The 27,876-nt window shown below is 43.1% G+C and overlaps 2 long non-coding RNA genes across 6 annotated transcripts in view; one reads left to right on the forward strand and one right to left on the reverse strand.

The window, feature by feature from the left end:
• The window catches only part of LOC125965010 (uncharacterized), a 431,017-nt gene that overhangs the window by 124,239 nt on the left and 278,902 nt on the right, over positions 1–27,876 (reverse strand). The window contains exon 5 of one of the 4 annotated variants that reach the window (XR_007478432.1): positions 12,613–12,681. The exons of the other annotated variants lie outside the window; for them this stretch is intronic. This is a non-coding gene — a long non-coding RNA (uncharacterized LOC125965010). Of the gene's footprint in view, positions 1–12,612; positions 12,682–27,876 lie in introns of those variants that run through there. 4 annotated transcript variants of the gene reach the window in all.
• The window catches only part of LOC125965009 (uncharacterized), a 455,232-nt gene that overhangs the window by 115,721 nt on the left and 311,635 nt on the right, over positions 1–27,876 (forward strand). The window lies entirely within an intron of this gene.

Below are 27,876 nucleotides of genomic sequence, written 5' to 3' on the forward strand. Positions count from 1 at the left end.
AGACTGGAATTGCATTTAAAGCATAGGAAAAGAAGTAGAACGTCCACAATGATGCACTTGGCCAAAAAGGGCGTATGCGTTTTTTCCTGAATATATTCAGGAAAAAACGCATACACACATTTTGGCCAACCAGGCAAGCTTGCAAAGGAAATCTGCACTACAATGAAGTCTCACTTCCCCCCGCTCAAAAGGGCCATCTGAAAAAAGTGTAAATCCAGAAAGGCAGGACAGACCATGGAGAACTGGGAGCCTTGTTATGCTGATGGGTGGGATGTAAATTGCCAACAGCCACTCGGGAGAAGTGTATGGTGTTTCATGAAACACCTGAAAAACAAAGCAACAGAGCATAGGGCACTTCCACTTATGGTCCTATAGCTTAGCGAAATTAAAATAAAAAAGACACAGCAACCCAGAAGTTTGGGACGGCTCTGTTTACAAGAACCTCGTTTACGGTACAAGTTCAATATCGCAGAAAGTGAAAAATGGATAAAGAAGTTGTGGTACTTACGTACAATGCAATATCACTCAGCAATGAAATCTATGTCATCAGGCCCGTAGCAGCATAATGAGTGGATTCAGGTATGATGATCCTAACTGAAATAAGTCACACAGGAAAAGAAACATCATAAGATATCACTAATACACGGAATGTAAACTTGGCTACACAGGAACTGAATTACAAAACAGAACAGTGTCTCAAATTGAGAAAACCAACTTATGCTTGCTTAAGGGGAAAGGTGAGGTGGGGTGCTGCATAAAACCAGAGATTGAAATGAGCACAGATGCCGTTCCATAAGCCAAATATGTAATAGAGAAGAGCTACTCGTTGCTCAACGAAATGGACTCAACACCCCATATTCAACACGTAGGATTATACCTGACTAGTAATAATCATAAAGCCTATGGATTTATATATCTCTGTAAGAGAATCAAGAGTGTGTACAGTGGCATAAACGCAGCAGTGAAAATCAGCTAAATCCCATAATAAAAATAAATTTATTAAACAAAACACAATGACAGTGAAATAGAGAGGAATACTTAAGTAATTCATCAAGGCTTGTGATGCAACCTGGATTTACCACATCTACACCCAGAGCTGGGTGACACATAAGGCTGGACACTTGGGGCTCATACGATTGGTGAGGTTCGGTGAGCAAATGCAGACCCTTTGAAGTCATATTGCATGGTACCTATTCCATGGGTCTCAACTCTCCAGGTTTAAGGGATTCTTCCTTCAGCTAAAACATGCATGTGGAACCCAGACTATGATCCACCATGTGATCGGGAAATGTGTTCAAATGTGTCTCAGTTTTCGTCCCCTGGTAATCAGGTGCAACATTCCACATGCTTTACTAACACTCTCCCCACTTGTAGAGTCAGTGCCTTTAACCTCCTGTTTGGCCCAGTTTGTAATTTCTGCGGAAGATGAACAGGAATAGGGAGAACCAATGAGAGACTAGCTGGAGGTGTCTGGACCAGCAAATTTAACTCTCATTTCAAACCAAGAAGAGGAATTAACCAAAGGCTCAGCGTGCCATGCCGGAACCAGATTAGGGCCTGATGCAATCCATCGGTGTTGTGGCCAGCTCACAAGAAAGCGAGTTGAAGAAAGGAGCTCAGGGGCACTGTAATTCACAAACCTGCACAGTTATAAATGACAGCTATCGTCCAAAAATATATTGAAGTAAGGCTGCCAAGAGGACTTTAAAGTGGGGCAGAATTCCAGGAAACCGATTTCAGGAGGTAGACTGGAATTGCATTTAAAGCATAGGAAAAGAGGCAGAACGTCGACAATGATGCACTTGGCCAAAAAGTGCGTATGCGTTTTTTCCTGAATATATTCAGGAAAAAACGCATACGCAGTTTTTGGCCAACCAAGCAAGCTTACAAAGGAAATCTGCACTACAATGAAGTCTCACTTCCCCCCGGTCAAAAGGGCCATCTGAAAAAGTGTAAAATCCAGAAAGGCAGGACAGGCCATGGAGAATTGGGAGCCTTCATATGCTGATGTGCGGGATGTAAATTGCCAACAGCCACTCTGGAGAAGTGTATGGTGTTTCCTGAAACATCTAAAAAACAAAGCAACAGAGCTGAGGGTATTTCCACTTATGGTCGTATAGCTTAGGGAAATTAAAATCAAAAAGACACAGCCAGCACAAAGTTTGGGACAGCTCTGTTTACAACATCTCATTTACGGTACAAGTTCAATATTTCAGAAAGCGAAAAATGGATAAAGAAGTTGTGGTACTTACGTACAATGCAATATCACTCAGCAATGAAATCTATGTCTTCAGGTCCGCAGCAGCATAATGAGTGGATTCAGGTATGATGATTCTAACTGAAATATGTCACACAGAAAAAGAAACATCATAAGATATCACTAATACACGGAATGTAAACTTGGCTACACAGGAACTGAATTACAAAACAGAACAGGGTCTCAAATTGAGAAAACCATCTTATGCTTGCTTAAGGGGAAAGGTGAGTTGGGGTGCTGCATAAAACCAGAGATTGAAATGAGCACATATAAAGTTCCTTAAGCCAAATATGGAATAGACAAGAGCTACTCCTTGCTCAATGAAATGGACTCAACACCCCGTATTAAACGCCTAAGAATGTACATGACTAGTAAGTATCTTAAAACCTATGGATTGCTATGTCTGAAAGAGAATCAAGCGTGTATATAGGGGCATAAACGCAGCAGTGATAACATTGGAGAGGTTCGGTGAGCAAATGAAGACCCTTTGAAGTCATATTGCATGGTACCCATTCCACGGGTCTCAACTCTCCAGGTTTAAGGTATTCTTCCTTCAGCTAAAACATGCATGCGGAACACACAGTATGATCAACCGTGTGATCGGGAGACGTGTTCCAATATATCTCAGTTTTCGGCCCCTGGCACTTGGGTGCAACATTCCAGACGCTTTACTAACACTCTCCCGACTTGTAGAGTCAGTGCCTTTAAACTCCTGTTTGGCCCAGTTTGCAATTTCTGCGGAAGATGAACAGGAATAGGGAGAACCAATGAGAGACTAGCTGGAGGTGTCTGGACTGGCAAATTTAACTCTCATTTCCCACCAGGAAGAGGAATTAACCAAAGGCTCAGGGTGCCGTGCCAAATCCAGATTAGGGCCTGAAGCAATCCTGCGGTGTTGCGGCCAGCTCACAAGAAAGCGAGTTGAAGAAAGGAGTTCAGGGGCACTGTAATTCACAAACCTGCAGAGTTATAAATGACAGCTATCGTCCAAAAATATACTGAAGTAAGGCTGCCAAGAGGAGTTGAAAGCGGGGCAGAATTGCAGGAAACTGATTTCAGGAGGTAGACTGGAATTGCATTTAAAGCATAGGAAAAGAGGTAGAACGTCCACAATGATGCACTTGGCCAAAAAGGGCGTATGCGTTTTTTCCTGAATATATTCAGGAAAAAACGCATACGCACTTTTTGGCCAACCAAGCAAGCTTGCAAAGGAAATCTGCACTACAATGAAGTCTCACTTCCCCCCGCTCAAAAGGGCAATCTGAAAAAAGTGTAAAATCCAGAAAGGCAGGACAGGCCATGGAGAACTGGGAGCCTTGTTATGATGATGGGCGGGATGAAAATTGCCAACAGCCACTCGGGAGAAGTGTATGGTGTTTCCAGAAACACCTAAAAAACAAAGCAACAGAGCCTAGGGCACTTCCACTTATGGTCCTATAGCTTAGGGAAATTAAAATAAAAAAGACACAGCCACCCCAAAGTTTGGGACGGCAATCTTTACAAGAACCTCGTTTACGGTACAAGTTCAATATCGCAGAAAGTGAAAAATGGATAAGGAAGTTGTGGTACTTACGTACAATGCAGTATCACTCAGCAATCAAATCTATGTCATCAGGACCGTAGCAGCCTAATGAGTGGATTCAGGTATGATGATACTAACTGAAATAAGTCACACAGAAAAAGAAACATCATAAGATATCACTAATACACGGAATGTAAACTTGGCTACACAGGAACTGAATTACAAACAGAACAGGGTCTCAAATTTAGAAAACCAACTTATGCTTGCTTAAGGGGAAAGGTGAGTTGGGGTGCTGCATAAAACCAGAGATTGAAATGAGCACAGATAAAGTTCCTTAAGCCAAATATTTAATAGACAAGTGCTACTCCTTGCTCAACGAAATGGACTCAACACCCCATATTAAACGCCTAAGAATGTACCTGACTAGTAAGTATCTTAAAACCTATGGATTGCTATGTCTCCGAAAGACAATCAAGCGTGTGTACAGGGGTATAAACGCAGCAGTGATAGGATTGGAGAGGTTCGGTGAGCCAATGAAGACCCTTTGAAGTCATATTGCATGGTACCCATTCCACGGGTCTCAACTCTCCAGGTTTAGGTACTCTTCCTTCAGCTAAAACATGCATGTGGAACCCAGAGTATGATCAACCATGTGATCGGGAGACATGTTCAAATATGTCTCAGTTTTCGACCCCTGATACTCGGGTGCAACATTCCAGACGTTTTACTAACACTTTCCCGACTTGGAGAGTCAGTGCCTTTAACCTCCTGTTTGGCCCAGTTTGCAATTTCTGCGGAAGATGAAGAGGAATAGGGAGAACCAATGAGAGACTAGCAGGAGGTGTCTGGACGGGCAAATTTAACTCTCATTTCCCACCAGGAAGAGGAATTAACCAAAGGTTCAGCGTGCCGTGCCGGAACAAGATTAGGGCCTGAAGCAATCCTGCGGTGTTGCGGCCAGCTCACAAGAAAGCGAGTTGAAGAAAGGAGCTCAGGGGCACTGTAATTCACAAATCTGCAGAGTTACAAATGACAGCTATCATCCAAAAATATACTGAAGTAAGGCTGCCAAGAGGCCTTGAAAGCGGGACAGAATTGCAGGAATCCGATTTCAGGAGGTAGACTGGAATTGCATTTAAAGCATAGGAAAAGAGGCAGAACGTCCACAATGATGCACTTGGCCAAAAAGGGCGTATGCGTTTTTTCCTGAATATATTCAGGAAAAAACGCATACGCCCTTTTTGGCCAACCAAGCAAGCTTGCAAAGGAAATCTGCACTACAATGAAGTCTCACTTCCCCCCGGTCAAAAGGGCCACCTGAAATAAGTGCAAATCCAGAAAAGCAGGACTGGCAATGGAGAACTCGGAGCCTTGTTATGCTGATGGGTGGGATGTAAATTGCCAACAGCCACTCGGGAGAAGTGTATGGTGTTCCCTGAAACACCTAAAAAACAAAACAACAGAGCCTAGGGCACTTCCACTTATGGTCCTATAGCTTAGGGAAATTAAAATCAAAAAGACACAGCCACCCCGAAGTTTGAGATGGCTCTATTTACAAGAACCTCATTTACGGTACAAGTTCAATATCGCAGAAAGTGAGAAATGGATAAAGAAGTTGTGGTACTTATGTACAATGCAATATCACTCAGCAATGAAATCTATGTCATCAGGCCTGTAGCAGCATAATGAGTGGATTCAGGTATGATGATTCTAACTGAAATAAGTCACACAGAAAAAGAAACATCATAAGATATCACTAATACACGGAATATAAACTTGGCTACACAGTAACTGAATTACAAAACAGAACAGGGTCTCAAATTTAGAAAACCAACTTATGCTTGCTTAAGGGGAAAGGTGAGTTGGGGTGCTGCATAAAACCAGAGATTGAAATGAGCACAGATAAAGTTCCCTAAGCCAAATATGTAATAGACCAGAGCTACTCCTTGCTCAACGAGATGGACTCAACACCCCATATTAAACGCCTAACAATGTACGTGACTAGTAAGTATCTTAAAACCTATGGATTGCTATGTCTCCGAAAGAGAATCAAGTGTGTGTACAGGGCCATAAACGCAGCAGTGATAGGACTGGAGAGGTTCGGTGAGCAAATGAAGACCCTTTGAATTCATATTGTATGGTACCCACACCATGGGTCTCAACTCTCCATGTTTAAGGTATTTTTCCCTCAGAAAAAAACATGCATGTGGAACCCAGAGTATGATCAAGCATGTGATCGGGAGACGTGTTCCAATATGTCTCAGTTTTCGTCCCTGGTACTCGGGTGCAACATTCCAGATGCTTTACTAACACTCTCCCGACTTGGAAAGTCAGTGCCTTTAACCTCCTGTTTGGCCCAGTTTGCAATTTCTGCGGAAGATGAACAGGAATAGGGAGAACCAATGAGAGACTAGCTGGAGGTGTGTGGACGGGCAAATTTAACTCTCATTTCCCACCAGGAAGAGGAATTAACCAAAGGTTCAGCGTGCCGTGACCGAACGAGATTAGGGACTGAAGCAATACTGCGGTCTTGCGGCCAGCTCACAAGAAAGAGAGTTGAAGAAAGGAGCTCAGGGGCACTGTAATTCACAAACCTGCAGAGTTATAAATGACAGCTATCGTCCAAAAATATACTGAAGTAAGGCTGCCAAGAGGAGTTGAAAGCGGGGCAGAATTGCAGGAAACCGATTTCAGGAGGTAGACTGGAATTGCATTTAAAGCATAGGAAAAGAAGTAGAACGTCCACAATGATGCACTTGGCCAAAAAGGGCGTATGCGTTTTTTCCTGAATATATTCAGGAAAAAACGCATACACACTTTTTGGCCAACCAGGCAAGCTTGCAAAGGAAATCTGCACTACAATGAAGTCTCACTTCCCCCCACTCAAAAGGGCCATCTGAAAAAAGTGTAAATCCAGAAAGGCAGGACAGACCATGGAGAACTGGGAGCCTTGTTATGCTGATGGGTGGGATGTAAATTGCCAACAGCCACTCGGGAGAAGTGTATGGTGTTTCATGAAACACCTGAAAAACAAAGCAACAGAGCATAGGATAGGACACTTCCACTTATGGTCCTATAGCTTAGCGAAATTAAAATAAAAAAGACACAGCCACCCAGAAGTTTGGGACGGCTCTGTTTACAAGAACCTCGTTTACGGTACAAGTTCAATATCGCAGAAAGTGAAAAATGGATAAAGAAGTTGTGGTACTAACGTACAATGCAATATCACTCAGCAATCAAATCTATGTCATCAGGCCTGTAGCAGCATAATGAGTGGATTCAGGTATGATAATTCTAACTGTAATAAGTCACACAGAAAAAGAAACATCATAAGATATCACTAATACACGGAATGTAAACTTGGCTACACAGGAACTGAATTACAAAACAGAACAGGGTCTCAAATTGAGAAAACCAACTTATGCTTGCTTAAGGGGAAAGGTGAGTTGGGGTGCTGCATAAAACCAGAGATTGAAATGAGCACAGATAAAGTTCCTTAAGCCAAATATGGAATAGACAAGAGCTAGTCCTTGCTCAACGAGATGGACTCAACACCCCGTATTAAACGCCTAAGAATGTACCTGATTAGTAAGTATTTTAAAACCTATGGATTTCTATGTCTCCAAAAGAGAATCAAGCGTGTGTACAGGGGCATAAACGCAGCAGTGATAGGATTGGTGAGGTTTGGTGAGCAAATGAAGACCATTTGAAGTCATATTGCATGGTACCCATTTCACGGGTCTCAACTCTCCAGATTTAAGGTATTCTTCCTTCAGCTAAAACATGCATGTGGAACCCAGAGTATGATCAACCATGTGATCGGGAGACGTGTTCCAATATATCTCAGTTTTCGTCCCCTGGTACTCGGGTGCAGCATTCCAGATGCTTTACTAACACTCTCCCGACTTGGAGAGTCAGTGCCTTTAACCTCCTGTTTTGCCCAGTTTGCCATTTCTGCGGAAGATGAACAGGAATAGGGAAAACCAATGAGAGACTAGCTGGAGGTGTCTGGACGGGCAAATTTAACTCTCATTTCCCACCCGGAAGAGGAATTTACCAAAGGCTCAGCGTGCCGTGCCGGAACCAGATTAGGGCCTGAAGCAACCCTGTGGTGTTGCGGCCAGCTCACAGGAAAGCGAGTTGAAGAAAGGAGGTCAGGGGCACTGTAATTCACAAACCTGCAGAGTTATAAATGACAGCTATCGTCCAAAAATATACTGAAGTAAGGCTGCCAAGAGGACTTGAAAGCAGGACAGAATTGCAGGAAACCGATTTCAGGAGGTAGACTGGAATTGCATTTAAAGCATAGGAAAAGAGGCAGGACGTCCACAACGATGCACTTGGCCAAAAACGGCGTATGCGTTTTTTCCTGAATATATTCAGGAAAAAACGCATACGCACTTTTTGGCCAAGCAAGCAAGCTTGCAAAGGAAATCTGCACTACAATGAAGTCTCACTTCCCCCCGGTCAAAAGAGCCATCTGAAAAAAGTGTAAAATCCAGAAAGGCAGGACAGGCCATGGAGAACTGGGAGCCTTGTTATGCTGATGGGCGGGATGTAAATGGTCAACAGCCACTGGGGAGAATTGTATGGTGTTTCCTGAAACATCTAAAAAACAAAGCAACACAGCCTAGGGCACTTCCACATATGGTCCTATAGCTTAGGGAAATTAAAATCAAAAAGACACAGTCACCCCAAATGTTGGGACGGCTCTGTTTATAAGAACCTAGTTTATGGTAAAAGTTCAATATCGCAGAAAGTGAAAAATGGATAAAGAATTTGTGGTACTTACGTACAATGAAATATCACTCAGCAATGAAATCTATGTCATCAGTCCCGTAGCAGCATAATGAGTGGATTCAGGTATGATGATTCTAACTGAAATAAGTCACACAGAAAAAGAAACATCATAAGATATCACTAACACACGGAATGTAAACTTGGCTACACAGGAACTGAATTACAGAACAGAATAGGGTCTCAAATTGAGAAAAGCAACTTATGCTTGCTTAAGGGGAAAGGTGAGTTGCGGTGCTGCATAAAACCAGAGATTGAAATGAGCACAGATAAAGTTCCTTAAGCCAAATATGGAATAGACAAGAGCTACTCCTTGCTCTACGAAATGGACTCAACACCCCATATTAAACACCTAAGAATGTACCTGACTAGTAAGTATCTTAAAACCTATGGATTGCTATATCTCTGAAAGAGAATCAACCGTGTGTACAGGGGCATAAACGCAGCAGTGACAGGATTGGAGAGGTTCGGTGAGCAAATGAAGACCCTTTGAAGTCATATTGCATCGTACCCATTCCACGGGTCTCAACTCTCCAGGTTTAAGGTATTCTTCCTTCAGCTAAAACATGCATGAGGAACCCAGAGTATGATTAACCATGTGATCGGGGGACGTGTTCAAATATGTCTCACTTTTCGTCCCCGGGTACTCAGGTGCATCATTCCAGACGGTTTACTAACACTCTGCCGACTGGGAGAGTCAGTGCCTTTAACCTCCTGTTTGGCCCAGTTTGCAATTTCTGCGGAAGATGAACAGGAATAGGGAGAACCAATGAGAGACTAGCTGGAGGTGTCTGGACGGGCAAATTTAACTCTCATTTCCCACCAGGAAGAGGAATTAACCAAAGGCTCAGCTTGCCATTCCGGAACAAGAATAGGGCCTGAAGCCATCCTGCGGTGTTGCAGCCAGCTCACAAGAAAGCGAGTTGAAGAAAGGAGTTCAGGGGCACTGTAATTCACAAACCTGCAGACATATAAATGAGAGCTATCGTCCAAAAATATACTGAAGTAAGGCTCCCAAGAGGACTTGAAAGCGGGGCAGAATTGCAGGAAACCGATTTCAGGAGGTAGACTGGAATTGCATTTAAAGCATAGGAAAAGAGGCAGAACGTCCACAATGATGCACTTGGCCAAAAAGGGTGTATGCGTTTTTTCCTGAATATATTCACGAAAAAACGCATACGCCCTTTTTGGCCAACCAAGCAAGCTTCCAAAGGAAATCTGCACTACAATGAAGTCTCACTTCCCCCCAGTCAAAAGGGCAATGTGAAAAAAGTGTAAAATCCAGAAAGGCAGGACAGGCCATGGAGAACTGGGAGCCTTGTTATGCTGATGGGCGGGATGAAAATTGCCAACAGCCACTTGGGAGAAGTGTATGGTGTTTCCTGAAACACCTAAAAAACAAAGCAACAGAGCCTAGGGCACTTCCACTTATGGTCCTATAGCTTAGGGAAATTAAAATCAAAAAGACACAGCCACCCCAAATGTTGGGACGGATCTGTTTACAAGAACCTCGTTTACGGTACAAGTTCAATATCGCAGAAAGTGAAAAATGGATAAAGAAGTTGTGGTACTTACGTACAATGCAATATCACTCAGCAATGAAATCTATGTCATCAGGCCCGTAGCAGCATAATGAGTGGATTCAGGTATGATGATTCTAACTGAAATAAGTCACACAGAAAAAGAAACATCATAAGATATCACTAATACACGGAATGAAAACTTGGCTACACAGGAACTGAATTACAAAACAGAACAGGGTCTCAAGTTGAGAAAACCAACTTATGTTTGCTTAAGGGGAAAGGTGAGTTGGGGTGCTGCATAAAACCAGAGATTGAAATGAGCACAGAAAAAATTCCTTAAGCCAAATACGGAATAGACAAGAGCTACTCCTTGCTCAACGAAATGGACTCAAAACCCCATATTAAAGGCCTAAAAATGTACCTGACTAGTAAGTATCTTAAAACTTATGGATTGCTATGGCTCCGAAAGAGAATCAAGTGTGTGTACAGGGGCAGAAACGCAATACTGATAGGATTGGAGAGGTTCAGTGAGCAAATGAAGACCCTTTGAAGTCATATTGCATGGTACCCATTCCACGGGTCTCAACTCTCCAGGTTTAAGGTATTCTTCCTTCAGCTAAAACATGCATGTGGAAGCCAGAGTATGATCAACCGTGTGATCGGGAGACCTGTTCAAATATGTCTCAGTTTTCGTCCCCTGGTACTCGGGTGCAACATTCCAGACGCTTTACTAACACTCTCCCGACATAGAGAGTCAGTTCCTTTAACCTCCTGTTTGGCCCAGTTTGCAATTTCTGCGGAAGATGAACAGGAATAGGGAGCACCAATGAGAGACTAGCTGGAGGTTTCTAGACGGGCAAATTTAACTCTCATTCCCACCAGGAAGAGAAATTACCAAAGGCTCAGCATGCCGTGCAGGAACCAGATTAGGGCCTGAAGCAATCCTGTGGTGTTGCGGCCAGCTCACAAGAAAGTGAGTTGAAGAAAGGAGCTCAGGGGCACTGTAATTCACAAACCTGCAGAGTTATAAATCACAGCTATCGTCCAAAAATATACTGAAGTAAGGCTGCCAAGAGGAATTGAAAGCGGGACAGAATTGCAGGAAACCGATTTCAGGAGGTAGACTGGAATTGCTTTTAAAGCATAGGAAAAGAGGCAGAACGTCGGCAATGATACACTTGGCCAAAAAGTGCATATCCGTTTTTTCCTGAATATATTCAGGAAAAAACGCATATGCACTTTTTGGCCAACCAAGCAAGCTTGCAAAGGAAATCTGCACTACAATGAAGTCTCACTTCCCACCCCCGCTCAAAAGGGCCATCTGAAAAAAGTGTAAAATCCAGAAAGGCAGGACAGGCCATGGAGAACTGGGAGCCTTGTTATGCTGATGGGCGGGATGTAAATTGCCAACAGCCACTCTGGAGAAGTATATGGTGTTTCCTGAAACATCTAAAAAACAAAGCAACAGAGCCTAGGGCACTTCCACTTATGGTCCTATAGCTTAGGGAAATTAAAATCAAAAAGACACAGCCACCCCAAAGTTTGGGACAGCTCTGTTTACAAGAACCTCGTTTACGGTACATGTTCAATATCGCAGAAAGTGAAAAATGGTTAAAGAAGTTGTGGTACTTACGTACAATGCAATATCACTCAGCAATGAAATCTATGTCATCAGGCCCATAGCAGCATAATGAGAGGATTCAGGTATGATGTTTCTAACTGAAATAAGTCACACAGATAAAGAAACACCATAAGATATCACTAATACACGGAATGTTACTTGGCTACACAGGAACTGAATTACAAAACAGAACAGCGTCTCAAATTGAGAAAACCAACTTATGCTTGCTTAAGGGGAAAGGTGAGTTGGGGTGCTGCATAAAACCAGAGATTGAAATGAGCACAGATAAAGTTCCTTAAGCCAAATATGGAATAGACAAGAGCTACTCCTTGCTCAACGAAATGGACTCAACACCCCATATTAAACGCCTAAAAATTTACCTGACCAGTAAGTATGTTAAAACCTATGGATTGCTATGTCTCTGAAAGAGAATCAAGCGTGTGTACAGGGGCATAAACGCAGCAGTGATAACATTGGAGAGGTTCGGTGAGCATATGAAGACCCTTTAAAGTCATATTGCATGGTACCCATTCCACGGGTCTCAACTCTCCAGGTTTAAGGTATTCTTCCTTCAGCTAAAACATGCATGTGGAACCCAGAGTATGATCAACCATGTGATCGGGAGACGTCTTCCAATATATCTCAGTTTTCGTCCCCTGGTACTCGGGTGCAACATTCCAGACGCTTTACTAACCCTCTCCCGACTTGTGGAGTCAGTGCCTTTAACCTCCTGTTGGCCCAGGTTGCAATTTCTGCGGAAGATGAACAGGAATAGGGAGAACCAATGAGAGACTAGCTGGAGGTGTCTGGACGGGCAAATTTAACTCTCATTTCCCACCAGGAAGACGAATTAACCAAAGGCTCAGCGTGCTGTGCCGGAACCAGACTAGGGCCTGAAGCAATCCTGCGGTGTTGCGGCCAGGTCACAAGAAAGCGAGTTGAAGAAAGGAGCTCAGGGGCACTGTAATTCACAAACCTGCAGAGTTATAAATGACAGCTATTGTCCAAAAATATACTGAAGTAAGCCTGCCAAGAGGACTTGAAAGCGGGGCAGAATTGCAGGAAACCTATTTCAGGAGGTAGACTGGAATTGCATTTAAAGCATAGGAAAAGAGGCAGAACGTCGACAATGATGCACTTGGCCAAAAACGGCGTATGCGTTTTTTCCTGAATATATTCAGGAAAAAACGCATACGCACTTTTTGGTAAACCAAGCAAGCTTGCAAAGAAATCTGCACTACAATGAAGTCTCACTTCCCCCCGCTCAAAAGGGCCATCTGAAAAAAGTGTAAAATCCAGAAAGGCAGGACAGGCCATGGAGAACTGGGAGCCTTGTTATGCTGATGGGCGGGATGTAAATTGCCAACAGCCACTCTGGAGAAGTGGATGGTGTTTCCTGAAACATCTAAAAAACAAAGAAACAGAGCCTACGGCACTTCCACTTATGGTCCTATAGCTTAGGGAAATTAAAATCAAAAAGACACAGCCACCCCGAAGTTTGGGATGGCTCTGTTTACAAGAACCTCATTTACAGTACAAGTTCAATATCGCAGAAAGTGAAAAATGGATAAAGAAGTTGTGGTACTTACGTACAATGCAAGATCACGCAGCAATGAAATCTATGTCATCAGGCCTATAGCAGCATAATGAGAGGATTCAGGTATGATGATTCTAACTGAAATAAGTCACACAGATAAAGAAACACCATAAGATATCACTAATACACGGAATGTAATCTTGGCTACACAGGAACTGAATTACAGAACAGAACAGGGTCTCAAATGTAGAAAACCAACTTATGCTTGCTTAAGGGGAAAGGTGAGTTGGGGTGCTGCATAAAACCAGAGATTGAAATGAGCACAGATAAAGTTCCTTAAGCCAAATATGGAATAGACAAGAGCTACTCCTTGCTCAATGAAATGGACTCAACACCCCGTATTAAACACCTAAGAATGTACCTGACTAGTATCTTAAAACCTATGGATTGCCATGTCTCCAAAATAGAATCAAGCATGTGTACAGGGGCATAAACAAAGCAGTGATAGGATTGGAGAGGTTTCGTGAGCAAATGAAGACCCTTTGATGTCATATTGCATGGTACCATTCCACGGGTCTCAACTCTCCAGGTTTAAGGTATTCTTCCTTCAGCTAAAACATGCATGTGGAACCCAGAGTATGATCAACCGTGTGATCGGGAGATGTGTTCCAATATGTCTCAGTTTTCGTCCCCTGGTACTCGTGTGCAACATTCCAGAAGCTTTACTAACACTCTCCCGACTTGGAGAGTCAGTGCCTTTAACCTCCTGTTTGGCCCAGTTTGCAATTTTTGCGGAAGATGAACAGGAATAGGGAGAAGCAATGAGAGACTAGCTGGAGGTGTCTGGACCGGCAAATTTAACTCTCATTTCCCACCAGGAAGAGGAATCAACCAAAGGCTCAGCATGCCATGCCGGAACCAGATTAGGGCCTGAAGCCATTCTGCGGTGTTGCGGCCAGCTCACAAGAAAGCGAGTTGAAGAAAGGAGCTCAGGGGCACTGTAATTCACAAACCTGCAGAGTTATAAATGACAGCTATCATCCAAAAATATACTGAAGTAAGGCTGCCAAGAGGACTTGAAAGCGGGGCAGAATTGCAGGAAACCGATTTCAGGAGGTAGACTGGAATTGCATTTAAAGCATAGGAAACGAGGCAGAACGTCCACAATGATGCACTTGGCCAAAAAGGGCATATGCGTTTTTTCCTGAATATATTCAGGAAAAAACGCATATGCACTTTTTGGCCAACCAAGCAAGCTTGCAAAGGAAATCTGCACTACAATGAAGTCTCACTTCCCCCCGGTCAAAAGGGCCATCTGAAAAAAGTGTAAAATCCAGAAAGGCAGGACAGGCCATGGAGAACTGGGAGCCTTGTTATGCTGATGGGCGGGATGTAAATTGCCAACAGCCACTCTGGAGAAGTGTATGGTGTTTCCCGAAACACCTAAAAAACAAAGCAACAGAGCCTAGGGCACTTCCACTTATGGTCCTATAGATTAGGGAAATTAAAATCAAAAAGACACAGCCACCCCAAAGTTTGGGACGGCTCTGTTTACAAGAACCTCGTTTACGGTACAAGTTCAATATCACAGAAAGTGAAAAATGGATAAAGAAGTGGTGGTACTTACGTACATTGCAATGTCACTCAGCAATCAAATCTATGTCATCAGGCCTGTAGCGTCATAATGAGTGGATTCAGGTATGATGATTCTAACTGAAATAAGTCACACAGAAAAAGAAACATCATAAGATATCACTAACACACGGAATGTAAACTTGGCTACACAGGAACTGAATTACAGAACAGAACAGGGTCTCAAATTGAGAAAACCAACTTATGCTTACTTAAGGGGAAAAGTTAGTTGGGTTGCTGCATAAAAGCAGAGATTGAAATGAGCACAGATAAAGTTCCTTAAGCCAAATATGCAATAGACAAGAGCTACTCCTTGCTCAATGAAATGGACTCAACACCCCGTATTAAACGCCTAAGAATGTACCTGACTAGTATGTATCTTAAAACTTATGGATTGCTATGTCTCCGAAAGAGAATCAAGTGTGTGTACAGGGGAATAAATGCAGCAGTGATAGGATTGGAGAGGTTCGGTGAGCAAATGAAGACCCTTTGAAGTCATATTGCATGGTACCCATTACACGGGTCTCAACTCTCCAGGTTCAAGGTATTCTTCCTTCAGCTAAAACATGCATGTGGAACCCAGAGTATGATCAACCGTGTGATCGGGAGACGTGTTCCAATATGTCTCAGTTCTCGTCTCCTGGTACTCGGGTGCAACATTCCAGAAGCTTTACTAACACTCTCCCGACTTGGAGAGTCAGTGCCTTTAACCTCCTGTTTGGCCCAGTTTGCAATTTCTGCGGAAGATGAACAGGAATAGGGAGAACAAATGAGAGACTAGCTGGAGGTGTCTGGACGGGCAAATTTAAATCTCAATTCCCACAAGGAAGAGGAATTAACCAAAGGCTCAGCGTGCCGAGCCGGAACCAGATTAGGGCCTGAAACCATCCTGTGGTGTTGCGACCAGCTCACAAGAAAGCGAGTTGAAGAAAGGAGCTCAGGGGCACTGAAATTCACAAACATGCAGAGTTATAAATGACAGCTATCGTCCAAAAATATACTGAAGTAAGGCTGCCAAGAGGACTTGAAAGCGGGGCAGAATTGCAGGAAACCGATTTCAGGAGGTAGACTGGAATTCGATTTAAAGCATAGGAAACGAGGCAGAACGTCCACAATGATGCACTTGGCCACAAAGTGCGTATGTGTTTTTTCCTGAATATACTCAGGAAAAAACGCATACGCCCTTTTTGGCCAACCAAGCAAGCTTGTAAAGGAAATCTGCACTACAACGAAGTCTCACTTCCCCCCGCTCAAAAGGGCCATCTGAAAAAAGTGTAAAATCCAGAAAGGCAGGACAGGCCATTGAGAACTGGGAACCTTGTTATGCTGATGGGCGGGATGTAAATTGCCAACAGCCACTCTGGAGAAGTGTATGGTGTTTCCTGAAACATCTAAAAAACAAAGCAACAGAGCCTACGGCACTTTCACTTATGGTCCTATAGCTTAGGGAAATTAAAATCAAAAAGACACAGCCACCCCAAAGTTTGCGACGGCTCTGTTTACAAGAACCTCGTTTACGGTACATGTTCAATATCGCAGAAAGTGAAAAATGGATAAAGAAGTTGTGTTACTTACGTACAATGCAATATCACTCAGCAATGAAATCTATGTCATCAGGCCCGTAGCAGCATAATGAGTGGATTCAGGTATGATGATTCTAACTGAAATAAGTCACACAGAAAAAGAAACATCATAAGATATCACTAACACATGGAATGTAAACTTGGCTACACAGGAACTGAATTACAGAACAGAACAGGGTCTCAAATTGAGAAAACAAACTTATGCTTGCTTAAGGGGAAAGGTAAGTTGGGGTGCTGCATAAAACCAGAGATTGAAATGAGCACAGATAAAGTTCCCTAAGCCAAATATGGAATAGACAAGAGCTACTCCTTGCTCAACGAAATGGACTCAACACCCCATATTGAACGCCTGAGAATGTACCTGACTAGTAAGTATCTTAAAACCTATGGATGGCTATGTCTGAAAGAGAATCAAGCGTGTGTACAGGGGCATAAACGCAGCAGGGATAACATTGGAGAGATTCAGAGAGAAAATGAAGACCCTTTGAACTCATATTTCATGTTACCCATTCCAGGGGTCTGAACTCTCCATGTTTAAGGTATTCGTCCTTCAGCTAAAACATGCATGTGGAACCCAGAGTATGATCAACCATGTGATCGGGAGACGTGTTCAAATATGTCTCAGTTTTCATTCCCTGTTACTCGGGTGCAACATTCCAGAAGCTTTACTACCACTCTCCTGACTTGGAGAGTCAGTGCCTTTAACCTCCTGTTTGGCCCAGGTTGCAATTTCTGCGGAAGATGAACAAGAATAGGGAGAACCAATGAGAGACTAGCTGGAGGTGTCTGGACGGGCAAATTTAACTCTCATTTCCCACCAGGAAGAGGAATTAACCAAAGTCTCAGCGTGCCGTGCCGGAACCAGATTAGGGCCTGAAGCAATCCTGCGGTGTTGGGGCCAGCTCACAGGAAAGCGAGTTGAAGAAAGGAGCTCAGGGGCACTGTAATTCACAAACCTGCAGAGTTATAAATGACAGGTATTGTCCAAAAATATACTGAAGTAAGGCTGCCAAGAGGACTTGAAAGCGGGGCAGAATTGCAGGAAACCGATTTCAGGAGGTAGACTGGAATTGCATTTAAAGCATAGGAAAAGAGGCAGAACGTCCACAATGATGCACTTGGCCAAAAAGGGCGTATGCGTTTTTTCCTGAATATATTCAGGAAAACACGCATACGCCCTTTTTGGCCAACCAAGCAAGCTTGCAAAGGAAATCTGCACTACAATGAAGTGTCACCTCCCCCCGGTCAAAAGGGCCATCTGAAAAAAGTGTAAAATCCAGAAAGGCAGGACAGGCCATGGAGAACTGGGAGCCTTGTTATGCTGATGGGCGGGATGTAAATTGCCAACAGCCACTCAGAAGAAGTGTATGGTGTTTCTTGAAACATCTAAAAAACAAAGCAACAGAGCCTACGGCACTTCCACTTATGGTCCTATAGCTTAGGGAATTTAAAATCAAAAAGACACAGCCACCCCAAAGTTTGGGACGCCTCTTTTTACAAGAACCTCGTTTACGGTACAAGTTCAATATCACAGAAAGTGAAAAATGGATAAAGAAGTTGTGGTACTTAGGTACAATGCAATATCACTCAGCAATGAAATCTATGTCATCAGGCCCGTAGCAGCATAATGAGTGGATTCAGGTATGATGATTCTAACTGAAATAAGTCACACAGAAAAAGAAACATCATAAGATATCACTAATACACGGAATGTAAACTTGGCTACACAGGAACTGAATTACAAAACAGAACAGGGTCTCAAATTTAGAAAAACAACTTATGCTTGCTTAAGAGGAATGGTGAGTTGGGGTGCTGCATAAAACCAGAGAGTGAAATGAGCACAGATAAAGTTCCCTAAGCCAAATATGTAATAGACCAGAGCTACTCCTTGATCAACGAAATGGACTCAACACCCCATATTAAACGCCTAAGAATGTACCTGACTAGTAAGTATGTTAAAACCTATGGATTGCTATGTCTCTGAAAGAGAATCAAGCGTGTGTACAGGGGCATAAACGCAGCAGTGATAGGACTGGAGAGGTTCGGTAAGCAAATGAAGACCCTTTGAAGTCATAATGCATGGTACCCATTCCACGGGTCTCAACTCTCCAGGTTTAAGGTATTCTTCCTTCAGCTAAAACATGCATGTGGAACCCAGAGTATGATCAACCGTGTGATTGGGAGACGTGTTCAAATATGTCTCAGTTTTCGTCCCCTGGTACTCGGGTGCAACTTTCCAGACGCTTTACTACCACTCTCCCCACTTGTAGAGTCAGTGCCTTTAACCTCCTGTTTGGCCCAGTTTGCAATTTCTGTGGAAGATGAACAAGAATAGGGAGAACAAATGACAGCCTAGCTGGAGGTGTCTGGACGGGCAAATTTAAGTCTCATTTTGCACCAGAAAGAGGAATTAACCAAAGGCTCAGCGTGCCGAGCCGGAACCAGATTAGGGCCTGAAGCAACACGGCGGTGTTGCGGCCCGCTCACAAGAAAGCGAGTTGAAGAAAGGAGCTCAGGGGCACTGTAATTCACAAACCTGCAGAGTTATAAATGACAGCCATCATCCAAAAATATACTGAAGTAAGGCTGCCAAGAGGACTTGAAAGCGGGGCAGAATTGCAGGAAACCGATTTCAGGAGGTAGACTGGAATTGCATTTAAAGCATAGGAAAAGAGGCAGAACGTCCACAATGATGCACTTGGCCAAAAAGGGCGTATGTCTTTTTTCCTGAATATATTCAGGAAAAAATGCATACGCCCTTTTTGGCCAACCAAGCAAGCTTGCAAAGGAAATCTGCACTACAATGAAGTCTCACTTCCCCCCGGTCAAAAGGGCCATCTAAAAAATGTGTAAAATCCAGAAAGGCAGGACAGGCCATGGAGAACTGGGAGCCTTGTTACGCTGATGGGAGGGATGTAAATTGCCAACAGCCACTCGGGAGAAGTGTATGGTGTTTCCTGAAACATCTAAAAAACAAAGCAACAGAGCCTAGGGCACTTCCACTTATGGTCCTATAGCTTAGGGAAATTAAAATCAAAAAGACTCAGCCACACCAAAGGTTGGGACGGCTCTGTTTACAAGAACCTCGTTTACGGTACAAGTTCAATATCGCAGAAAGTGAAAAATGGATAAAGAAGTTGTGGTACTTACGTACAATGCAATATCACTCAGCAATGAAATCTATGTCATCAGGCCCATAGCAGCATAATGAGAAGATTCAGGTATGATGATTCTAACTGAAATAAGTCACACAGATAAAGAAACACCATAAGATATCACTAATACATGGAATGTAAACTTGGCTACACAGGAACTAAATTACAAATCAGAACAGGGTCTCAAATTTAGAAAACCAACTTATGCTTTCTTATGGGGAAAGGTGAGTGGGGGTGCTGCTTAAAACCAGAGATTGAAATGAGCACAGATAAAGTTCCTTAAGCCAAATATGGAATAGACAAGAGCTACTCCTTGCTCAACGAAATGGACTCAACACCCCGTATTAAACGCCTAAGAAGGTACCTGTCTAGTAAATATCTTAAAACCTATGGATTTATATATCTCTGTAAGATAATCAAGCGTGTGTACAGCGGCATAAACGCAGCAGTGAAAATCAGCTAAATCCCATAATAAAAATAAATTTCTTAAACAAAACACAATGACAGTGAAATAGAGAGGAATACTTAAGTAATTCATCAAGGCTTGTGATGCAACCTGGATTTATCACATCTACACCCAGAGCTGGGTGACACATAAGGCTGGACACTTGGGGCTCATAGGATTGGTGAGGTTTGGTGAGCAAATGCACACCCTTTGAAGTCATTGCATGGTACCCATTCCATGGGTCTCAACTCTCCAGGTTTAAGGGATTCTTCCTTCAGCTAAATCATGCATGTGGAAACCAGAGTACAATCCACTGTGTGGTCTGGAAACGTATTCAAATGTGTCTCAGTTTTCGTCCCCTGGTACTCGGGTGCAACATTCCAGATGCTTTACTACCACTCTCCCCACTTGTAGAGTCAGTGCCTTTAAACTCCTGTTTGGCCCAGTTTGCAATTTCTGTGCAAGATGAACAGGAATAGGGAGAACAAATGACAGCCTAGCTGGAGGTGTCTGGACGGGCAAATTTAACTCTCATTTCCCACCAGGAAGAGGAATTAACCAAAGGCTCAGCATGCCGAGCCGGAACCAGATTAGGGCCTGAAGCAACACGGTGGTGTTGCGGCCCGCTCACAAGAAAGCGAGTTGAAGAAAGGAGCTCAGGGGCACTGTAATTCACAAACCTGCAGAGTTATAAATGACAGCTATCGTCCAAAAATATACTGAAGTAAGGCTGACAAGAGGACTTGAAAGCGGGGCAGAATTGCAGGAATCCGATTTCAGGAGGTAGACTGGAATTGCATTTAAGGCATAGGAAAAGAGGCAGAACGTCCACAATGATGCACTTGGCCAAAAGGGCGTATGCCTTTTTTCGTGAATATATTCAGGAAAAAATGTATACGCACTTTTTGGCCAACCAAGCAAGCTTGCAAAGGAAATCTGCACTACAATGAAGTCTCATTTCCCCCGTGTCAAGAGGGCCATCTGAAAAATGTGTAAAATCCAGAAAGGCAGGACACGCCATGGAGAACTGGGAGCATTGTTATGCTGATGGGCAGGAAGTAAATTGCCAACAGCTGCTCTGGAAAAGTGTATGGTGTTTCCTGAAACATCTAAAAAACAAAGCAACAGAGCCTAGGGCACTTCCACTTATGGTCCTATAGCTTAGGGAAATTAAAATCAAAAAGACACAGCCACCCCAAAATTTGGGACGGCTCTGTTTACAAGAACCTCATTTATGGTACAAGTTCAATATCACAGAAAGTGAAAAATAGATAAAGAAGTTCTGGTACTTACGTACAATGCAATATCACTCAGCAATGAAATCTATGTTATCAGGCCCATAGCAGCATAATGAGTGGATTCAGGTATGATGATTCTAACTGAAATAAGTCACACAGAAAAAGAAACATCATAATATATCACTAATACACGGAATGTGAACTTGGTTACACAGGAACTGAATTACAGAACAGAACAGTGTCTCAAATTTAGAAAACCAACTTATGCTTCCTTAAGGGGAAAGGTGAGTTGGGGTGCTGCATAAAACCAGAGATTGAAATGAGTACAGATAAATTTCCTTAAGCCAAATATGGAATAGACAAGAGCTACTCCTTGCTCAATGAAATGGACTCAACACCCTGTATTAAACGCCTAAGAATGTACCTGACTAGTAAGTATCTTAAAACCTATGGATTGCTATCTCTCTGAAAGAGAATCAAGCGTGTGTACAGGGGTATAAACACAGCAGTGATAACATTGGAGAGGTTCAGTGAGCAAATGAAGACCCTTTGAATTCATAATGCATGGTACTCATTCCAAGGGTCTCAACTCTCCAGGTTTAGGGTATTCTTCCTTCAGCTAAAACATGCATGTGGAACCCAGAGTATGATCAACCGTGTGATCGGGAGACGTGTTTAAATATGTCTCAGTTTTCGTTCCCTGGTACTCGGGTGCAACATTCCAGACGCTTTACTAACAGTCTCCCCACTTGGAGAGTCAGTGCCTTTAACCTCCTGTTTGGCCCAGTTTGCAATTTCTGCGGAAGATGAACAGGAATAGGGAGAACCAATGAGAGACTAGCTGGAGGTGTCTGGATGGGCAAATTTAACTCTCATTTCCCACCAGGAAGAGGAATTAACCAAAGGCTCATCATGCCGTTGCGGAACCAGATTAGGGCATGAAGCAATCCTGCGGGGTTGTGGCCACTCACAAGAAAGCGAGTTGAAGAAAGGAGCTCAGGGGCACTGTAATTCACAAACCTGCAGAGTTATAAATGACAGCTATCGTCCAAAAATATACTGAAGTAAGGCTCACAAGAGGACTTGAAAATAAGGCAGAATTGCAGGAAACCGATTTCAGGAGGTAGAATGGAATTGCATTGAAAACATAGGAAGAGAGGCAGAACCTCGACAACGATGCACTTGGCCAAAAAGGGCGTATGCATTTTTTCCTGAATATATACAGAAAAAAACGCATACGCACTTTTTGGCCAACCAAGCAAGATTGAAAGGAAATCTGCACTACAATGAAGTCTCACTTCCCCCCAGTCAAAAGGGCCATCTAAAAAATGTGTAAAATCCAGAAAGGCAGGACAGGCCATGGAGAACTGGGAGCCTTGTTATGCTGATGGGCGGGATGTAAATTGCCAACAGCCACTCGGGAAAAGTGTATGGTGATTCCTGAAACATCTAAAAAACAAAGCAACAGAGCCTAGGGCACTTCCACTTATGGTCCTATAGCTTAGAGAAATTAAAATCAAAAAGACACAGCCACCCCAAAGGTTGGGACGGCTCTGTTTACAAGAACCTCGTTTACGGTACAAGTTCAATATCGCAGAAAGTGAAAAATGGATAAAGAAGTTGTGGTACTTACGTACAATGCAATATCACTCAGCAATGAAATCTATGTACTCAGGCCCATAGCAGCATAATGAGTGGATTCAGGTATGATGATTCTAACTGAAATAAGTCACACAGAAAAAGAAACATCATAAGATATCACTAATACACGGAATGTAAACCTGGCTACACAGGATCTGAATTACAAAACAGAACAGGGTCTCAAATTGAGAAAACCAACTTATGCTTGCTTAAGGGGAAAGTTGAGTTGGGGTGCTGCATAAAACCAGAGATTGAAATGAGCACAGATAAAGTTCCTTAAGCCAAATATGGAATAGACAAGAGCTACTCCTTGCTCAACGAAATGGACTCAACACCCCATATTAAACGCCTAAGAATGTACTTGACTAGTAAGTAACTTAAAACCTATGGATTGCTATGTGTCCAAAAGAGAATCAAGCGTGTATACAGGGGCATAAACGCAACAGTGATAACATTGGAGAGGTTCGGTGAGCAAATGAAGACCCTTTGAAGTCATATTGCATGGTACCCATTGCACGGGTCTCAAGTCTCCAGGTTTAAGGTATTCTTCCTTCAGCTAAAACATGCATGCGGAACCAAGAGTATGATCAACCGTGTGATCGGGAGACGTGTTCAAATATGTCTCAGTTTTCGTCCCGTGGTACTCGGGTGCAACATTCCAGACGCTTTACTAACCCTCTCCCGACTTGTGGAGTCAGTGCCTTTAATCTCCTGTTGGCCCAGTTTGCAATTTCTGCAGAGGAAAAAAAGGAATAGGGAGAAAAAATGAGAGACTAGCTGGAGGTGTCTGGACGGGCAAATTTAACTCTCTTCTCCCACCAGGAAGAGGAATTAACCAAAGCCTCAGTGTGTCGTGCCGGAACCAGATTAGGGCCTGAAGCAATCCTGTGGTGTTGCGGCCAGCTCACAAGAAAGTGAGTTGAAGAAAGGAGCTCAGGGGCACTGTAATTCACAAACCTGCAGAGTTATAAATGACAGCTATCGTCCAAAAATATACTGAAGTAAGGCTGCCAAGAGGAATTGAAAGCGGGGCAGAATTGCAGGAAACCGATTTCAGGAGGTAGACTGGAATTGCTTTTAAAGCATAGGAAAAGAGGCAGAACGTCGGCAATGATACACTTGGCCAAAAAGTGCATATCCGTTTTTTCCTGAATATATTCAGGAAAAAACGCATACGCCCTTTTGAGCCAACCAAGCAAGCTTGCAAAGGAAATCTGCACTACAATGAAGTCTCACTTCCCCCCCCCCCGCTCAAAAGGGCCATCTGAAAAAAGTGTAAAATCCAGAAAGGCAGGACAGGCCATGGAGAACTGGGAGCCTTGTTATGCTGATGGGCGGGATGTAAATTGCCAACAGCCACTCTGGAGAAGTGTATGGTGTTTCCTGAAACATCTAAAAAACAAAGCAACAGAGCCTAGGGCACTTCCACTTATGGTCCTATAGCTTAGGGAAATTAAAATCAAAAAGACACAGCCAACCCAAAGTTTGGGACAGCTCTGTTTACAAGAACCTCGTTTACGGTACATGTTCAATATCGCAGAAAGTGAAAAATGGTTAAAGAAGTTGTGGTACTTACGTACAATGCAATATCACTCAGCAATGAAATCTATGTCATCAGGCCCATAGCAGCATAATGAGAGGATTCAGGTATGATGATTCTAACTGAAATAAGTCACACAGATAAAGAAACACCATAAGATATCACTAATACACGGAATGTAAACTTGGCTACACAGGAACTGAATTACAAAACAGAACAGCGTCTCAAATTGAGAAAACCAACATATGCTTGCTTAAGGGGAAAGGTGAGTTGGGGTGCTGCATAAAACCAGAGATTTAAATGAGCACAGATAAAGTTCCTTAAGCCAAATATGGAATAGACAAGAGCTACTCCTTGCTCAACGAAATGGACTCAACACCCCATATTAAACGCCTAATAATTTACCTGACCAGTAAGTATGTTAAAACCTATGGATTGCTATGTCTCTGAAAGAGAATCAAGCGTGTGTACAGGGGCATAAACGCAGCAGTGATAACATTGGAGAGGTTCGGTGAGCATATGAAGACCCTTTGAAGTCATATTGCATGGTACCCATTCCACGGGTCTCAACTCTCTAAGTTTAAGGGATTCCTCCTTCAGCTAAAACATGCATGTGGAACCCAGAGTATGATCAACCATGTGATCGGGAGACGTCTTCCAATATATCTCAGTTTTCGTCCCCTGGTACTCGGGTGCAACATTCCAGACGCTTTACTAACCCTCTCCCGACTTGTGGAGTCAGTGCCTTTAACCTCCTGTTGGCCCAGGTTGCAATTTCTGCGGAAGATGAACAGGAATAGGGAGAACCAATGAGAGACTAGCTGGAGGTGTCTGGACGGGCAAATTTAACTCTCATTTCCCACCAGGAAGAGGAATTAACCAAAGGCTCAGCGTGCTGTGCCGGAACCAGACTAGGGCCTGAAGCAAACCTGCGGTGTTGCGGCCAGCTCACAAGAAAGCGAGTTGAACTAAGGAGCTCAGGGGCACTGTAATTCACAAACCTGCAGAGTTATAAATGACAGCTATCGTCCAAAAATATACTGAAGTAAGCCTGCCAAGAGGACTTGAAAGCGGGGCAGAATTGCAGGAAACCTATTTCAGGAGGTAGACTGGAATTGCATTTAAAGCATAGGAAAAGAGGCAGAACGTCGACAATGATGCACTTGGCCAAAAACGGCGTATGCGTTTTTTCCTGAATATATTCAGGAAAAAACGCATACACACTTTTTGGCCAACCAAGCAAGCTTGCAAAGAAATCTGCACTACAATGAAGTCTCACTTCCCCCTGGGCAAAAGGGCCATCTGTAAAAAGTGTAAAATCCAGAAAGGCAGGACAGGCCATGGAGAACTGGGAGCCTTGTTATGCTGATGGGCATGATGTAAATTGCCAACAGCCACTCTGGAGAAGTGTATGGTGTTTCCTGAAACACCTGAAAAACAAAGCAACAGAGCCTAGGGCACTTCCACTTATGGTCCTATAGCTTAGGGAAATTAAAATCAAAAAGACACAGTGACCCCAATGTTTGGGACGGCTCTGTTTACAAGAAACTCGTTTAGGATACAAGTTCAATATCGCAGAAAGTGAAAAATGGATAAAGAAGTTGTGGTACTTACGTACAATGCAATATCACTCAGCAATGAAATCTATGTCTTCAGGCCCATAGCAGCATAATGAGTGGATTCAGGTATGATGATTCTAACTGAAATAAGTCACACAGATAAAGAAACACCATAAGATATCACTAATACACGGAATGTAAACTTGGCTACACAGGACCTGAATTACAAAACAGAACAGGGTCTCAAATTTAGAAAACCAACTTATGCTTGCTTAAGAGGAATGGTGAGTTGGGGTGCTGCATAAAAGCAGAGATTGAAATGAGCACAGATAAAGTTCCTTAAGCCAAATATGGAATAGACAAGAGCTACTCCTTGCTCAATGAAATGGACTCAACACCCCGTATTAAACGCCTAAGAATGTAACTGACTAGTAAGTATCCTAAAACCTATGGATTGCTATGTCTCTGAAAGAGAATCAAGCGTGTGTACAAGTGCATAAACACAGCAGTGATAACATTGGAGAGGTTCGGTGAGCAAATGAAGACCCTTTGAAGTCATATTGCATGGTACCCATTCCACGGGTCTCAACTCTCCAGGTTTAAGGTACTCTTCCTTCAGCTAAAACATGCATGTGGAACCCAGAGTATGATCAACCGTGTGATCGGGAGACATGTTCAAATATGTCTCAGTTTTCGTCCCCTGGAACTCGGGTGCAACATTCCAGACGCTTTACTAACACTCTCCCGACTTGGAGAGTCAGTGCCTTTAACCTCATATTTGGTCCAGTATGCAAAATCTGCGGAAGATGAACAGGAATAGGGAGAACCAATGAGAGACTAGCTGGAGGTGTCTGGACGGGCAAATTTAACTCTCATTTCCCACCAGGAAGAGGAATTAACCAAAGTCTCAGAATGCCTTGCCGGAACGAGATTAGTGCCTGAAGCAATCATGTGGTGTTGGGGCCAGCTCAAAGGAAAGCGAGTTGAAGAAAGGAGCTCAGGGGCACTGTAATTCACAAACCTGCAGAGTTATAAATGAAAGCTATCGTCCAAAAATATACTGAAGTAAGGCTGCCAAGACGACTTGAAGCGGGACAGAATTGCAGGAAACCGATTTCAGGAGGTAGAATGGAATTGCATTTAAAGCATAGGAAAAGAGGCACAATGTCCACAATGATGCACTTGGCCAAAAAGGGCATATGCATTTTTTCCTGAATATATACAGGAAAAAACGCATACGCCCTTTTGAGCCAACCAAGCAAGCTTGCAAAGGAAATCTGCACTACAATGAAGTCTCACTTCCCCCTGGTCAAAAGGGCCATCTAAAAAATGTGTAAAATCCAGAAAGGCAGGACAGGCCATGGAGAACTGGGAGCCTTGTTATGCTGATGGGAGGGATGTAAATTGCCAACAGCCACTCGGGAGAAGTGTATGGTGTTTCCTGAAACATCTAAAAAACAAAGCAACAGAGCCTAGGGCACTTCCACTTATGGTCCTATAGCTTAGGGAAATTAAAATCAAAAAGACACAGTGACCCCAATGTTGGGACGGCTCTGTTTACAACAACCTCGTTTACGGTACAAGTTCAATATCGCAGAAAGTGAAAAATGGATAAAGAAGTTGTGGTACTTACGTACAATGCAATATCACTCAGCAATGAAATCTATGTCATCAGGCCCATAGCAGCATAATGAGAGGATTCAGGTATGATGATTCTAACTGAAATAAGTCACACAGATAAAGAAACACCATAAGATATCACTAATACATGGAATGTAAACTTGGCTACACAGGAACTGAATTACAAATCAGAACAGGGTCTCAAA

The sequence above is a fragment of the Orcinus orca genome, chromosome 7, assembly GCF_937001465.1.
Source record: "Orcinus orca chromosome 7, mOrcOrc1.1, whole genome shotgun sequence".
Lineage (NCBI taxonomy): Eukaryota > Metazoa > Chordata > Mammalia > Artiodactyla > Delphinidae > Orcinus > Orcinus orca.